The following is a 16811-nucleotide window of genomic DNA, read 5'->3' on the forward strand; positions in this document are numbered from 1 at the left end:
GGCCTCCAGAAGGCATACTTAAAACTTAACATGAAATGGGCAAGGAGGTGGAGGGTAGGGTTTGAAGTGGGTAGAAGGATTGGAGGCAGGAGACAATAGAACGGTGGCTGGCAGGGAGCTGACTGTCAACTTCTATCCTGCCAGGTGGTAAGCTGGGTAGACTTTGCTGGGAACATGGGCCCAGAGATCCTTATGGCCGTAGGGCTGAGAATAGGTGAGGAGCCAGCAGTGTGGCATGAGCACCAGCTCCTCCCCCTCCTCCTATGGGGCTCCCTGGTTGTGGAGTCCTAGTTCCCTTAAGAAAAGTAACCTGAGACATTCCTTCATCCTCAGTGGCTTCAGTCCTGCCTTTTATATGCCCAACACCAGTAGTATGGGGTAATCTGGAATCCAAAAGCTGGTAGATCAGTGATCAGTAGAGAGAGGAGGGAGAAAAGAGCTTTCTGCAGGGGGGATGGGGAGACTGCAGCCACAAAGTCCTCAGGGGAGTTGGAGGGTTAGAGCAGCTCCAGAAAAGAAAAGGACCCTTGTGACCAGTGATATAGCCCAGCAGGGATAGACCTGGCTCCAGGCTCTGAGGTTTGTTTTCTCCTGCCCTGGGAAATGCAGAAGGCTTCGTGCAGAGCATGCTCCGGGTGACTAGGCAAGGTAGTTTTATGCTGTCATTGATCACTCTGGCTACTTCCCCATTTCAAAGAGACATTGGGCAGGTGGGGGCGGGGATGACAGCTCCAGCCCAGGCCAAGGAGCCTCCTTTCCAGTTGAGAGTTCCATTGGTGAGGAAGGCTGCTGGCAGTGAGCACCTGTTGTTTGCAGTTCCCGCTGAGCATCACCCACTCGGCCACAGCCACGGCCATTTCTCCTCTCCAGCAGCCGCCAGCCCAAGTGAGGTTTTTAGACAGCAAAGGGCCGGGTCATGGCACTGCTTATGACACGGTTTCAGTAATAAGCTTCTAAATCATCACTGAGTGGGTTGAGGGATGCTGGAAATGAGATCCCATCGGCCCTGTTAATGGACGCCTGTGCTCAGGAGCATTTTGTGTGTTTCAGGGAAGGTTATTTTCCAGTGAAACTTCTTTTCCTCTGCTCTAGTTAAAGCTGATTTTTTTTTTTAACCACTGGGCAAATTGCATACATTTGGATCTGTGCCACACTAAATGCTGTTTACTTTGGAGATCTGTCAGAGGCGAGCACATGAAGACAAGAGGATTCTGATTTGAAAAAGCAACTCTCATCCGAACAGATTCAGATGGAGCGAGGCGGCGCGGATTAAAATGCGCTGAGGTGGTAATGCTGCTGATCCAGTTTGCCTTTGTTACTCTGTGATTAAATGGTATTTTTAATTAAGTTTCATTGGGAGCCATAGGTATCGCCGTGGTGAAATCAATTTGACAACCATAAAGGGGGGGGGGGAGGCCCAGGCTGGTTGTAATAGCTGGTACTGACTGCAGCAGAGAGAAAGAGAGGTGGGGGGGAACAGGGAGAGAGAGAGAGAGAGAGAGAGAGAGAGAGAGAGAGAGAGAGAGAGAGAGAGAGAGAGAGAGAGCCAGGAGTTCTGAGTTGGGCCCAGGAGTCCTAATGACTCCCAGCAAGGTGACCAGGTCCCAGGGGCTGTAGCTGCGCTAGGGAAGTTGGTTTCAGGGAAAGGAATACCTTGCTTCTCTCGCTAGTCTGAGATACCCCAATACATTCTGGAGACAGCTGGAAAGTCCAGGTCTCTTTCTTGAGTGTCTTAGGAACAAAGAAAATGCTGTGTTCTCTCACACTGCCCCAGCACAGCCCCACACAGCCCAGCCCCCATGATTCTCATCCTGCCGCCCCATTCTCAAACAGCTCAGGTCTGACCTCCTCCCTGCCTGGCAGAAGCCAGTTCTTCCTAACGCCCAGCCTTGATCCTCCTACAACTTCTACCCATCCCCAACGTCCACCCATCTGCTTACTTCCCTCAGATTCCCCAAATCTGAGTGGTGGTGGAGGTCGCGGTCTGTGGACTTCTTCCGTGTGGCCTGGTTCTGAGGCTGCAAAGGCACCACCCCTCCAAGCCTCAGTTTGCCCATCTAGGAAGTGGGAGTGGGAGTCAGAACCTCAGGCAGTCATGAAGGTCAGTACGTCAATGTGCACATGAAATAGCTCCACTGGGACCCAGCACACATGGGTCTGCCATGAGGTCCCAGCTGCTATCTTTAATTTTGTTTTGTTTTCATTACAACCATATCAACTATACAAAAAGTTCTCCTTGTTCTCTCTCCATACATGTATATGATGATGTATATGATGTCCTTTGATCAAATTCACCCCATATATTACTTTCTTTTTTAAATTTTATTTATTGTTTATGTGTGTCAGTCATGGGCCTGGGTGCTGTCTGAGAGGTGTTTTTTTTTTTTTTTGCTCAAGGCTAACACTCTACCACTAGAGCCACAGCTATACTTCCAGCTTTTCTTCCTCCTCCTCCTCCTTCTCTTCTTCTTCCTCTTTCTCTTCTTCTTCTTTCCTTTGATGGTTAATTGGAGATAAGAGTCTCCTGAAGTTTCCTGCCCAGGCTGGCTTTGAACTGCAATCCTCAGATCTCAGCCTCCTGAGTAGCTATATTACAGGCATGAGCCACTGGCACCTGGTTCTGTTATTTTCTTCTCCCTCTTCCTACCTTTCTTTGAAATTGTTAACAGTCTTCATTGTTCTGTTTTCCTACTGCTATCATTCACCGTTCCCTGTGACAAAGGCTTCGGAATTCAGGCAGATTGCCTCACTTCTCAGCATTCCTATTTGGGAATGATGATAAGGCTCATCACTACCACCTATTATGATCTCTGTCACCTATGACCACCATGCGCAGGGAGATTTTCACTTGTGCCCCACTTAGTAAACCACGCCATGCATCTAAATTATGATCGTCAGTGGAATCTTGCTCGAGACGTGCAATAGTCACAAAGTAGACATGAGAGAGCTGTTGACTGTTAAGAAGGATAGTGTCTCCCCATCTTGTGTTATCCAATTTGCTATTCATGGCTTCCATTTTTTTTTCCCCTAGGCAGATGGCCTGGAACATCTTATAAATGAGATACTATGAAAAATGATTCCCCAGAACTCCCATTACCACAGGGAGATTAGGTCACCCTTGCAATTTTAGATTTGCTTAAAAACATTGCTGCCACCACCTTCTAATGGATAATCTGTGTACAACAATTGTTTATTGACTGAGAATGTCTAAGTACTAGGGTCAGGCTATTGCGAGGGGAGGGAAGCGTTAATTAACTGCCGGCATCAGAAACCATGATTCTTTTCCAATGGTGCAGTTCATGACTTTGTTCACATTTACTTTTCATCAGTCCTGAAAGAATCGAGGTGAAATAGTTCCTCTGCACATATGTCAGGCTAAATGGATAACAGCAGATACAGATCTGTTTGCCTGTCTGCACTTGCCTTTAGACAAAATTCATCAATTTTACAAAAGCCACGGGCTAAACATGGCACTCATACTAATGAAGTGCTTCTAGCCCTGGTTTTCCCCCTGTGTTTTAATCTGTAAATGTGGTGGCTTCTTGCTGAGAGACAGGAAGTGCTGGCCTGGGACACGCTCTGTGCCCTCCTGATGGGGACACAAAGGCCAAGTCTATGTAATCCATGGGGGTTTAGGCCAAGTGCAGGGGTCCTGGATACTGGTTGCTGGCCATGTCATGTGATCCCTCCACAGTCTTTCTTGGTGTTGCAGATCAGCTGGAGATCACTAGTGATGGCCTCTGCCTTCCTGGTACCATTTTGAAAAAAGGCTCCCTTCTGGCCCTGCCCAGCCTCTGAGACAAAGAGATCCCACAGGTAAAACTCACCCCAGCCCTGTGCACTCTGGACATTTTCTGGCATTTGAAGGATATCAGAAGTGCAAAATCCAAAGAACAATGATGGCCATTAACCATAATGAGGCCAGCATGGTGGATCACACCTGCAATCCCAGCTACAAGGGAGACAGAGGTCAGGATGATTAAGGGTTTAAGGCCAACTATGGCCAAAAGGTAGTGAGACCTCCATCTCAACACAAAGTCATGTGTAATGGTGTGTGCCTGTCATCCCTCTATTTGAGAGAAAGGAACATGGTACAAGCTGGACCTGAAAAAAAAAAAAAAAGGACAATTTACCTGGAATAAAAAAATAAAGTGAAATGACTGGAGACTGGGAGCCTAGCTCAAGCGGTAGAGCACCTGCCTACCAAGGGGAGGCCCTAAGTTCAAACCTGAATACCAGCAACCAAAACCAAAACAGTAAAGCGGTCTAACTATCTGTGTCATGGAAGGCTTTCTACATGTTTATCACTTCTGATTATGCCAGGCCCATCTGACAAGAGCTGTCGATGGCTTGTTCTTGAGGCTTCGACAAGCAACCCAGAGTACCTTTTGTACAGGAGCAGTCACAACGAATTAAGCTAAGCTCTCCTCTTTCATTTCTTCAGTCTCCATACTGTCTTGGAAAATGCCAGGCTTGAGTACAGGTATGTTCGGCCCTCTGTAAAATGATCCTGGAGCCTCAAACTCACAGGCGAGGGAGCAACTTCATTTGCTTCTTTGCTAACCTTGCCATCCGCACTAGGAAACCCAGGGTAGCTTTCAAAGAGAGGATTGGGTTTTTTACTTCGGAGCAAGCGCAGTTAACCTGCCAACCCCCAGAGCCCACAAGGGATGAATCAATTTCTCAGAGCAGCAAAAGGGATCACTGGTAACTCATCCAACACTGAAAACCGGACCTCTGGCCACCTCCTTCCCTCCCCCTTCCCACTCCTGCCGCCAGCTCTTCAGACAGATGTCCACTTGATTACACCCTGATTACAGTTGAGAGCAGAGCACCCAGGTAGATAGCGCCCCATTGTCCGCCCTCCTGTGTTCCCGACTGGGGTCAGGCGAGAGGATGCCGGTGGACATGTGAACAATCAAGCCCTGTTTACCAGGGACGTTTTGTGTTCTCTTCTCCAAATCAAAACAGAGTTTAGCAGACAGCGTATTTCATACATGCCCCTTGATCAATGGGATGATCTGTCAGAAGCCATTAAGGCCGCCATTAGCTTGAATGCATTCAAAGCTAAGCCCTTGGATCATTTAAGGCTGCAGTGATTGTTTTTAATATACTGTACATTGATTTCTCCCTGGGAGCGGCAACATAAGTTTGAAACTAAGTGTGTGTGACTCCGGCTCCATTTGCTGTCTCGAGCCCTCCATGAGGAACATTGCTTTCATTTGGCCAGAAATGTCTGTGTCTAGTTTTCAAAGGGCAACAAGCCCCTGTTAGCATTCCCAACAGCTACACGGGGTCAGTGGTTGTTTTTGTTAATTTTTTTTTTCCCCCAGTTTTCTCCCATTTCCTTGCGCCCATTATGTGAGCCGTGCATGCCGGATGGGTAAGGCCTCCCTGCCAGGGCCTCACGTGAAAAGGAGATGGGAGAAATGTTTCTGAAAGCATGAAGCCCAGCTGAAGCTAAAATCCAAGTGAGTTTGACAGCAAGGGGCCAGCAAAAATCTGTGTCCAGCACCAGGCAAGAGACCTGGAGCCCTGGTGCTGGGCCTGGCCTGTTGAGCTGAAGATATTCGAGAAGAGCCAGGTGAAGAAGCCAGCCAAGACCACGCACACTCTGTTCCCTTGCCAGTTCACGTTCCACGTGCCTGTTCAGCCCTCACTACGGTAGATTTGTCTAGTAAATGCTTGTTGGCTTTTTCCTAAATACTAGGCCTTATTCTGGAAGTACCACCACCCTGTCCTCCAAGCTCTAACCCCCAACTGGCTAAGTGCTTTATGATTCCATTGCCAAGTAGGTCTCTCCTAACGTTTTTGTGTCATCCAGGTCCTGGGTGGGCCGTGGAGGCCCAGATAAGGGTGAGCCAGTTAAGGTGAATTAGGGAAGTTGGCGGGCAGGTATGCAGTGAAATTTGGGAGGAAAAGGAACATTCTCCAGCTCACCTCCAGACTCGGCCACAGGTCTGTAGGAGTTGGGTTCGGGTTGCTGGCAGGAAGGGTCTTCCGCCTCCGAATTCTGGCCCCCAAAGGAGCAATTCTGTCACGCTGGGAAACAAGATGCTAATTTTTTTTCCCCTCCTTGGGACACAAGACCTACATGACGTGGGTGATTTCAACTATCCCCGACACACCATCAGAATTCATGAAATAGGCACCAGGAGTGAACATGCCAAATTCAGATCAGGCAGAAACCACTGTAGTAACAGCTAGAATAGGAGTCAGAGAAGGATCCACAGCCTGTTAGGATTAAATCAAGTTTTATTGGGACATAGCTTTCTTACAGTCACCTGCATTGCCTTAATCAGTCACTATCAGGTCCTGTACAGGTTTGCCAATCTAGAACATCACCCAGAGGATTGCTGAATCGCTCATAATCATACCAAGTGACTAACAGGTGTCAAGTTGAATGCATTTGTTTGTAGTACTGAGTTTGAACTCAAGGCCTCATGCTTGCTGGGCAGGTGCTTTACCATGTGAGCCACACACCCCCCAGCTCTTTTTTTTTCCTTTTCATTATTTTTGAGATTAGAGCCTCTACTTACACCAGACTTAGACCACAATCCTCCTAATAGGCCTCCTCTATAGCTGGGATTGCAGGCATGAACCACTCTAGCCAACCTCATGTCTAGTTCTTAGTAATTGTTCAATGCATGTAAATTACAATGGTAAGTATTTCATGATATCTCAAGCAAAATATTCATGCTAAGAAAATGAAAGGAAAACTAATCAAGAATTACTAGCATTCAAAAAAATAGTGTACAGAGCAATGCTCAAGGCTATGTCTGAATTAGAGATGCTAGAGCTAGGCAGTATCTCAAGAGGGCAGGGACAGGAGGGAAAAAACTGGGGGAAAGCAAAGGAAGGGGTGATATTGTCAAAAAAAACCTCTTTACCTGACTTATGAAATGGTTACTTCTCTGTACAACACCTTAATAGCAATAAAATTATATTTTTTTTTAAAAAGGAGAAGCCAGGCACTGGTGGCTCACACCTGTAATCATAGCTACTCAGGAGGCTGAGAGCTGAGGATTGTAGTTCAACACCAGCCTGGGCAGGAAAGTCCATGAGACTCTCATCTCCATTAACCACCAGAAAACCAGAAGTGGTGCTGTGGCTCTAGTGGTAGAGCACTAGCCTTGAGCTGAAGAGCTGAGGGACAGCACCCAGGCCCAGGGTTTAAGCCCCATGACCGGCAGAGAGGGGGTAGGGGAAGCCCTGTTGGCTTTCAGCCCCAGACCTCTTGTGTGGACAGAAGGAAGTTCTGCAGACAAGTGGAGTGAAGACATTCTCTGCAGAGACAGAGAACAACTGAACAGCTGCCTGGTATTGAGGCACCGCTCAGAGGGTCCGATGTCTCCTTAGGAGAGATGGCCGCCTGGTCTGTGGTTCCAGAATCTTCCAAGTGGAGGGCATGTTGGTGCTGAAACTGGTCCTTCTTGCTCTGGGTTGTAATGACTACCCAGAAGCCTCTGCGCTGGGGATTTCCAGCATGAAATTTCATCCTTCAGTTAGTTCCCTTCCAACAGTGTAGTCCCAGCTAAGAATCCAGAGCAAGCTGGCTGCGTGAGGAACCTCACCTCCATTGCTTCTCCAGCTTGCAGTGTACAGCGTGACCCCCCCCTGCCCCTTCAAGCTGCTGCCTTGCCCACTGCCACTCTACCTCCTTTACCACTGTACTCCTCAAGTCATCTCAACCCACTCCATGCTGCTCGTTTTCATTATTCAGTCACCAAAGTGTTCAATTTTATGTTTCAAATCTGGTTTCTATATTAGACTATCAAAGATCAGAGGGCAAAGATCACAGGATCACATCTTTCCTTCCACCCATTACAGTCCACAGCACTAAATCACTCAATATTTATTAGCCAATCGTAGGTAACTTTTATCTCATACATCATGGTGCTCATTAACTATTTGTTGACCATTGGCTGGGCCAAAAGTAATCTGGTGGTTCCCACTCTTGCTCTAGAAACCACCCCCAGCTGGGCACCGGTGGCTCACGAGGCTGAAATCTGAGGTTTGCAGTTCAAAGCCAACCTGGATAAGTCAGGCAGGGGATTGGGGGGAGGAGATAAAGCCCAACTGTGGCTCAAGTGGTAGAGCACTGACTTTGAGCAAAAAAAGCTCAGGAACAGTGCCTAGGCCCTGAGTTCAAGCCCCAGGACCAGCACACACACACACACACCAGCACACACACACACACACACACACACACACACACACACACACACACACACACACACACACACACACACACACACACACACACACACACACACACACACACACACACTGGATCTAGATGTTCTGGGCTATGTCTGGAGGTAAAGGGAGCAGAGGACACACTCCAGGAAGGAACACAGTCCCCTATGAGGGGTGAGGGCTTAGGAGAGCTCCAGAGAACAAAATTCCCAGAGTTTTGGTAGATGGAGGCTGGGAAAAACTCAGAAGCATGAGCTTGGGACACTGGGCTTAGGTCAACAAGACTGAGTTCCAACCTGCTGGCTTGGGGTCCCCGAGGCTCCCCGGAGAGTGAGGATCCTTTAGAAACATCTAGCCGTTGCTTGTGCTCAGCAACCACATACAAGTGAACAGCACACCTGCCCGGGCTGGGGTGGGGATGGGAGACGCAAACCTCACTCACCTTTCACTCCGTGGCTTCTAAAAACACGCCAGGAGCCATCTCTGCTTCCCACCTGAAGAACGGCAATCCTGCTCAGCGCTGGGCGAAGCCCATCCAGGTATTTCACCGAAGAAGACAAACCAGTGACACAGCCGTATGGGAAAAGATGGGCCACGTCACGAGCCTCTGAAGAAATGCAGACTAAAGCCACCGTGAGTGAGCACCACGCACTTAACTAGCTGTGACTAACTCTATGCACAGCTGGGAGGGGGGAGACTCAGCCCTGCCGTGTCACTGTTGGGGGTGCAGGTGATGGTCTAGCCACCCTGAAAACTAGACTGGTGATTTCTTTTTGTGCCAGTACCAGGATTGGAAATCTGAGCCACATGCTCTCATTTGGCTTTCTTGAGTATGGCTGTGCTCTACCACTTGAATCATGCCTCCAGTCTAGCATTTTTCCTCATTAAATGGCGATAAAAATCTCACAGACTTCTCTGCCTGGACTGACTTCAAACCCACCTTTCAGATCTCAGCCTGGGTAGCTAGGCATGCGCCACCTTTTTTCACAACTCTTTAGAATTGTTTCCTTTTCTCATGTTTCTGCCTCTCTGATGCTTGCTGGGAGATTTCTTTGCTTTTGAGATTGTTAAAAGAAATAAAAAAAAAATACAATAATTCTCCAAAACCTCCATAGCAACTCTGTCTTTGAAAACCGATATCATCGAAGTGAATTCTAGTGGAGATTTGGGGCTTGCTGGCTGCCCTGGGCGGTTTGCATTTAAACAAGTTGTGACTTTAGTTTAAGAATTTGACTTGCAGGGTAATAGATCTGAAGTAGGAGATGATGTATAGACCGTTTCCATCCGAAATATCAAGTTCTTTCTATGATGTGTTTATTCCTCTGAGTGGTTATGTATTTAATAAATAATGCGTTTCACTGGGTATTATTTTCATTTCAGTGTTAATACCTCCACAATACGTCTCAGATTCAGGGGTGAATGGCACCTCATAAATTATAAGTTGTTATTAGCTGCTTTCATGTTGCATATCAATTATTAGGTTGAAAAGAAAGGCAGACTTTTATACACATTCATATTTTCTGTTTACAAGGCTTTCACTGACGTCTAATAAATTTAATTATGCCTAATAAGAAGAGGAAATGAAGTTCTATTTAGCAAATTCATAGCTTGGAAATGCATCTCGTAGCTTTATGAGGATGGCAAACTCCACGGAGGTAAAAGCCATTTAGGGAGCTGTTGCTGGGTTCAACTGACTGCAAAACTGCTCAATTATTTTTGTTTCCATTTTATTGCTTAACCTCTAGGGTAAACTTCAGGCTACCTAAGAAAGCCACCACTCAGGACCTCAAACTTTACCTGCTTTGGCCCTTAGGCCCAGAGCAGGGTGCTGCGTATTAAAGGTACACATTTTTCAAACAGAAATTTGGAAATTGATTGTGTCTTGACCTACTTATTCCTAAGAGCCATTCATTCCTGTACCTGATTTGTTTTGTTCATATTACAACTCTATTGTTCTCCCAGCACACACTAGCGAGGGAGGGGAGGGAGAGCAAGAACAAGGTCAATTTCCTTTGGGCAGCACCATCATCATCCAGCAGACCCACAATGCACTTGGCCAGTGGCTGGGGCACTGAGTTATAAAGATGGGGGGGGGAGAGACCCCATAACATATTTAAACACCTACTTTATAGGGTATCTGAACGTTAACTCATATTGGCTTTTTTTTGCTCCAACATCCTCCCAAATAATACTTTGCCAGCATCCAGATTTCTATTGACCGTGTGCAGGCAGACCCTGAGGAAATCCATGCTACGTAGTGATCCTTTCTTCCAAATCTCAAAGCACCCTAGGTGTTACTAGGAAGGTCTTGTGAGTGGATGGTGGCTGGGGGCGTCTCAGGCCTGGAGCCCCTCTTACAGTGACAGCCACCCCCCCCCAAGAACTGCTTGGCATTGACCTTGGCTCCACTGCCCCTCACCCCACTTCCATTCCTCCATCCAGGAACCCCACATCCCCATAGCTGCCTCAAAAACCTGGTCTTTCCTTGAATTGCCAACTCCTTTATCTGCTCTGTTATTTCCACCGGGTCCTGCTAGACGCAGGGCTTCCCACCTCCAGTCTTGGTCCTTCAAATGATCAAAGTTAGCTCCCCATAGAAGAAGAGATGTATGGCACACAGTGCTGCGAGGTACCAGATCCCCCTCTAATCTTGCTCTCTCTACACCCGACCACTCCTGGCCCAGCTCTGCCAAGTGCTGCTTCCAGTCGGACGGGTTTTTATTTGCTTGCTTGTTTTTGTTTTTTATTGTGAGTCATGGGGTTTGAACTCAGGGCCTGAGTTTTTGTGCTCAGGGCCAGCACTCCACTACTTTGAGCCACAGCTCTGGTTTTCTGGTGGTTAATTGAAGAGTCTCATGTATTTTCCTGCCTGGGCTGGCTTTGAACCACTATCCTCAGATCTCAGCCTCCTGAGAAGCTAGGATTACAGGCCTGAGCCACCTGTTAAATTTAGCCCTTTTAAAAAATTGATTTGTGGGAGCTTGTGTGTATTTTGGAAATTATCCCTCTATTTTATGTCACAAATATTGTCGTCTACCTATTCTATCATTTATCTTTAAAGGTTTTTTTTGGTGTCTTTATCCTAGATAGCATCTTTTATCACATATAAACATTTTTGACCAAGATGTACACATAAATGGCATGTTGACCCAAAACCCCTTGTGTAACTATTTAAAAACAATAAAGAATGATTTTTAGATCATTTTGTTTTCATTAGCCAAATCTGTTCAAGGTTCATTCAACCCTTGTTTTCTTCAGAGACTATTTTTGCTTTATTTTTTTTTTTTTACCTCAAACTGATTTGAAAATCTATCTTTTTCATATTCTAAATGCTAATTTTTAGGGGAGAGCCATCTTGAATGTGCTTGAAAATTCAGAGCTGGTAGACACAGTGTCTCAAGACTGTAATCCCAGCTAGTCGGGAGGTAGAGATTGGGTGATTGAGGTACCAGGCCAGTCCAGACAAAAAGTTCATCAAATTCTGTCTCAACCTATGGCTGGGTGTTATGGTGCATGACTTGTCAGGATGCAAAAATAGGAGAACTGTAAACAAAAGGAGGAGGCTGCAATGCTTGGTAAGAAATGTACGCATTATCCTGCCCATGTAATTGTAACCCCTCTGTACAGTATGTTCACAAATAAAATAAAATTAAATTAAATTAAAAAAAAATAGGAGAACTGTGGTCTCACTTGGTCCAATCATGTATAGATTAAGTGGTAGAGTGCCTGTTTATCGAGTGTATGACCCTGAGTTCAAGCTCTTATAAGCACTAGAGAGACAGAGACAGAGACAGAGACACAGAGAGAGAGACAGAGAGAGACAGAGACAGAGACAGAGAGATGGGGGAGTAAAAGTCAGATTATAAAATTATAGAAACCTGGCACACCTGTAATCTTAGCTACTTAGGAGGCTGAGATCTGAGGATTGTGGTTCAAAGCCAGCCTCACCAGGAAAGTCCATGAGACTCTTACCTCTAGTAAACTACTCAGAAAAAGCCAGAAGTGCTGCTGTGATTCAAGTGGTAGAACTCCAGGGTTGAGCAAAAGAAACTCAAGCCCTAAATTCAAGCCCCAGGACCAGCATACACACACACACACACACACACACACACACACACACACACACACACACACACACACTAAGATTCTAGAATTCAAGACAGCTCAAGAAACACTAGAAGATGTCTTGGTTCTAGACAGTGTGTGGGAGCTGAGTGAGAGGACAGAGATTTTATCTTGAACAGAGGGCAGAGGGAAGGCAGTAAGGAGGGACAGCCACAGGGGTAACATGGAGGTGAGACCATATTGGTAGGGTAGTTTCCATCTGAAAGCCTGGTTTTCTCTGTGGAGGAATGGGCAGCCATTTGTTGAGAGCAGCAATAGTAAAGGACATTTATGGCAATGAAATCATCATGGCAGTTCAGGCTAAGATGAAGGAGGCTTACAGTGGCTGGAAGCAGAAGTATTCTTCTCTTCCTCTGAAGACCCAGGTCTGACTCATTGGATGGGTCTACTTCCCTAGAAAGCCTGGCCTGTCTCCTCCCCTCTATCTTTCAGTCCACCAGCAATCTTCCTGACACTCAAATCTGGTTGATGCTAGGCCCTCAGTCTACCAGCAATCTTGCTGACACTCAGCTCTAGGCCTTCACAAGGTCATATGTCGATGGCCACATCTTCTTGAGACCTGTAGATGGGATCCTGTCTGATGTTTAAGTCTTACAGCATCCTTTTAATCATTTTCAAAGAGCTTACTTTTTAAATTTGAGATAGAATTCATACACCATAAAATCCACCCACTTTACATGTGTTATTCAGTGATTTTTTTTTTTTAGTCCATAGATCTCAGAATTCCTTCCCTAGCCCCTGGCACCCAATTGTCTACTTCGTGTATGCATGGTTCTGTCTACTCGACGCTCATAGAGATAGAATCATATAAAATGTGCCCTGTATGTTTGAGTTTCTTCAGTTAGCATGACGCTTCCATCCATGATTGGAACATGTATCCATGCTGTAGCATATTTCAGCATGCCATCACTTTTACAGTTAAATCATATTCCATCACATGATTGGCCCACCATCAATGGATGATATTTTAGTAGTTGCCAATTTGAGGCTACTAGAACTAATGTTTCTAAGAACATCTCATGAAAAGCTTTTATGGGACATGTGTTTTGTGTTCATTTCATTATACCTGATAGTGAAACTGTTGGCTTAAAACATACACTTAACGGTTTTTTTTGGTTTTGCTTTGTTTTGTTTTTGTTTTTTTGGCCATACTGGGTTTTGATCTTAGGACTTTACCCTTGCTAGTCAGGTGTTCCTCAGCTCAAGCCATACCTCCGGTCCTTGCTAATTATTTTTAAGCTAGAGTCTCACATTTATTCCCACAATGATCCTCCTCTTGAGACTTGACACATGCATGGCACCACATTCCAGGTTTTCTGTGAGATGGGATCTTGTGAGCTTCTTTTGCCTAGAACCAGAATCCTCCTGTGGTGCCACAGGAGTGTCTGTGTTGCACTCAGAGTGACATGTCCCCCACGGAAGACATTGTAGGAGGGACTCAACAGAGTTCTGGTAGATCCTGGCACTCTACGATTTGGAGAAGTTCCAGTCTGTTCAAGGAAGTCATCCTAGTTGAAGTCTATTAAATTCTGCTTTCAATGATCTCTCTACCAGCTCCTCTCTTCTCTGCCAGCTTCCAACCAGCAGCTGAGGCACAGCCAGAATTACAGATTTGTAATGGAAATAGATGACACAGGACCTTCCAAGGGGAAAACACTGGAGATTGTTGAATGCAGACTTGGAGTCCAGTGCTTTGCGGCTTGGCCATGGATGCACCATTGAGTAGTGAGATTGAGGTAGGAGCAGGACAGGAAGGCACTGGGGATGGAAGCTATGATGAATTCACTGCCTAATGAGACGGATCTGTCATGCTCACAGCCTCGAGATCACACACCCAGGATGGATCATGCAATTGAAAAGTGAGCCTGGAGAGACTCCCTGCCTCCCTCTCATTTATTAGGACTTAGAGAAAAATGAATCGGATTTGGGGATCTTTGGGGTCAGCACTGAGCTCCATTCCTTTCTAGGTGGGAGCTGGAGGGTCTGCAAAGGTTAGCATCCTGTCCCCGAGCTGTTAACCAGTGTGCAGAGAAGTGGAGGGGAGTGGGGAGGGGCCCACAGCATTAGGGAATGAAGTTTGCTGTCTGACACCGCTGGCCACGAAGGTTAAGGAGCGGGTGACAACTGCTGATTTCTCCAGGGCGTTTTGTTTGCAGATGGCTTTCTAGTGATTTAGGTAGGTCGTTAGTGGATCAATACTTTTCTCCCTGAAGTCCCTGACTGCTTAATAGTTGAGCCAAGGCAGTGATTTCTAACTAAGCATTGTGCCCAATGGCTGGGAAGACTGCAGCCAGCTGTTGGCCTACTATGCGATGACTTGAGTTGTTTGCATGGTTCTGTGAATGAGATAAAACATCCTGGCCACAGTCATACAGAGGAACTGGGCTGTTTCCTCTGCTGTGAGCATTTCCCCTTCCCCAGCCTTACCAGTTCTAGGAGACGAGGTCTACCAACCTCCTGATCTTGTGCCTGGCACAGAATCGGGGTTCAGCAAAGCCAGCTGAGGTGTAGACCCAGGTCTGGCAAGCTCCAGGGTGCCTGTTATTTTTTTTTACAGTCTCACAGGAAACTTAAGAAAGGAAGAATAGTTGGATTTTACAAATGCGCATGTTTCCTTGCAAGATACCCTGCCTAATGGGACTGTTGGTGGCTGCAGGTGCTTGGGAAAGTCCCACGGAGCCACTGACTTTCTCAGCATCTCACAGAGCCCCCTTCTCCCCCCGGTTCTAGAGCAAGGCTGCCACTCATCAACTGTATGACTTTGGGTAAGTATACTATTTTCTGCCTCTGATTCCTCTCTTAAGAAACAAAGACAATAGTAGTACTGCTCTCATAGGTAGCTCAGGAGGTAAAGTGAGATTACCCACGCACATGCTCAAGGAACACTAGCTGATTGTTGTGTGTATGTGCCAGTAATGGGGCTTGAACTCTTGTTCTCACATTCTTGCTTAGCTTCCTTTTTCTCTGATCAAGGTTGGCACTCTACCACTTGAGCCATACCTCCACTTCTAGCTTTTTTTGCTGGTTAATTGGAGATCAGAGTCTCAGAGTCTGAGCTGGCATCAAACTTTGATCCACAAATCTCTGTCTCCTGAGTAGCTAGGATGACAAGCGTGAGCCATCAACATTAGCTGTTCTTATTATCATTGTTCTATAGGAGAGGAATAGAATCAAGATCAGACTTCAGTAGGTCAATGGATAAATTCTTGACCATATAAGCTGCTACTTGAGGACTATATAACAAACAACAGGAAGAAGCTTCTGGAATCACTAGACATTAAACACAGGAAAAAGCAAAGAAAGGTGACTAGCTATTCCCGGAAAGAAGGAATAAAGAAAGTATAGAAGGCACTCTGGTCAGGAAAGCAGAGTTCCCCTCCAGGCTCATCCATTAGATACATAGGATATATGACCAGGCACCAAATCCTTGGGAATCATCCATAAAGTGGGAAGACTGACTCAAGTCCATACTTATGCAGACTCAAGTCAACATGTTTATCAATCACTATGTGCACTGGAACGCATGAGAGGAAAGACCATTGTCCTTTGTTTCATGAGGTTACATTCTAGCCTAAGGTGTAGGGGTCAGACAGGAAGTAAATAACCCAACAGAAAGATGATTAGCAGTAAGAGCAACAGCCCCTGCACTGCACTGGTGCTGTGGGCAGGTTGGCAGGGCAGGCCCCACCAAGGGGAGATACACATGTGTGCCAGACCTGGAGAGTGATCAGGACTGTCAGAGAATGTTCCAGGCAGAGCTCTGGGGTAGCACACGAAATGGCATTTTGAGCTGGTGCTGGTGGCTCACACCTGTAATCCTAGCTACTCAGGAGACTGGGATCTGCGGAGGTATGAACAAAGCCAATCCAAGCAACAAAGTCTATGAGTCTTATCTGTGACTAACTACCAAAAAAAAAATCCAGAAGTGGAGCTGTGGCTCAAGTGGTAGAGTGCCAGCCTTGAGCAAATAAACTCAGGGGCAGCACCCAGGCCAAGAGTCTAAGCCCCACAGAACTGACATGTGTGCATGCACACATGCACACACACACACACACACACACACACACACACACACAGACACACAGAGAACAGGCATTTTGGAGGAGGAGACAGGAGTTCTGGATGGGAGATGGAGGTATACAACACAGAGGGAAATACAAGCAACAGAGAGGAGATGGGAAAGCGTGGGCCCAAGGAAGGAGTTTGCAATTTTGTTGTGGGGAACTATGGGAAGTCTCCACAGGGACTAAGCACAGAAGTGAATTATCTGGGTGCTAGTCAGCTTTCCACCACTGTGACAGCATACCTGACACACCAGTCCAAAGGAGGAAAGGCTTATCTTGGCTTACGGTTTCAGTCCATGATTGGTTGGCTCTACTCTTTCTGCAACTGCAAAAGCCAGAAACATCAAAGCTGCTCACCTTGGAGTAGTGGGGAAGGGAAGGGGGAGACAAAGAAAAAGAGAGGGAGGGGGGGAAGTCAGGTCG

The sequence above is a fragment of the Dipodomys merriami genome, unplaced genomic scaffold, assembly GCF_024711535.1.
Source record: "Dipodomys merriami isolate MVZ:Mamm:240054 unplaced genomic scaffold, mDipMer1.0.p SCAF_41, whole genome shotgun sequence".
Lineage (NCBI taxonomy): Eukaryota > Metazoa > Chordata > Mammalia > Rodentia > Heteromyidae > Dipodomys > Dipodomys merriami.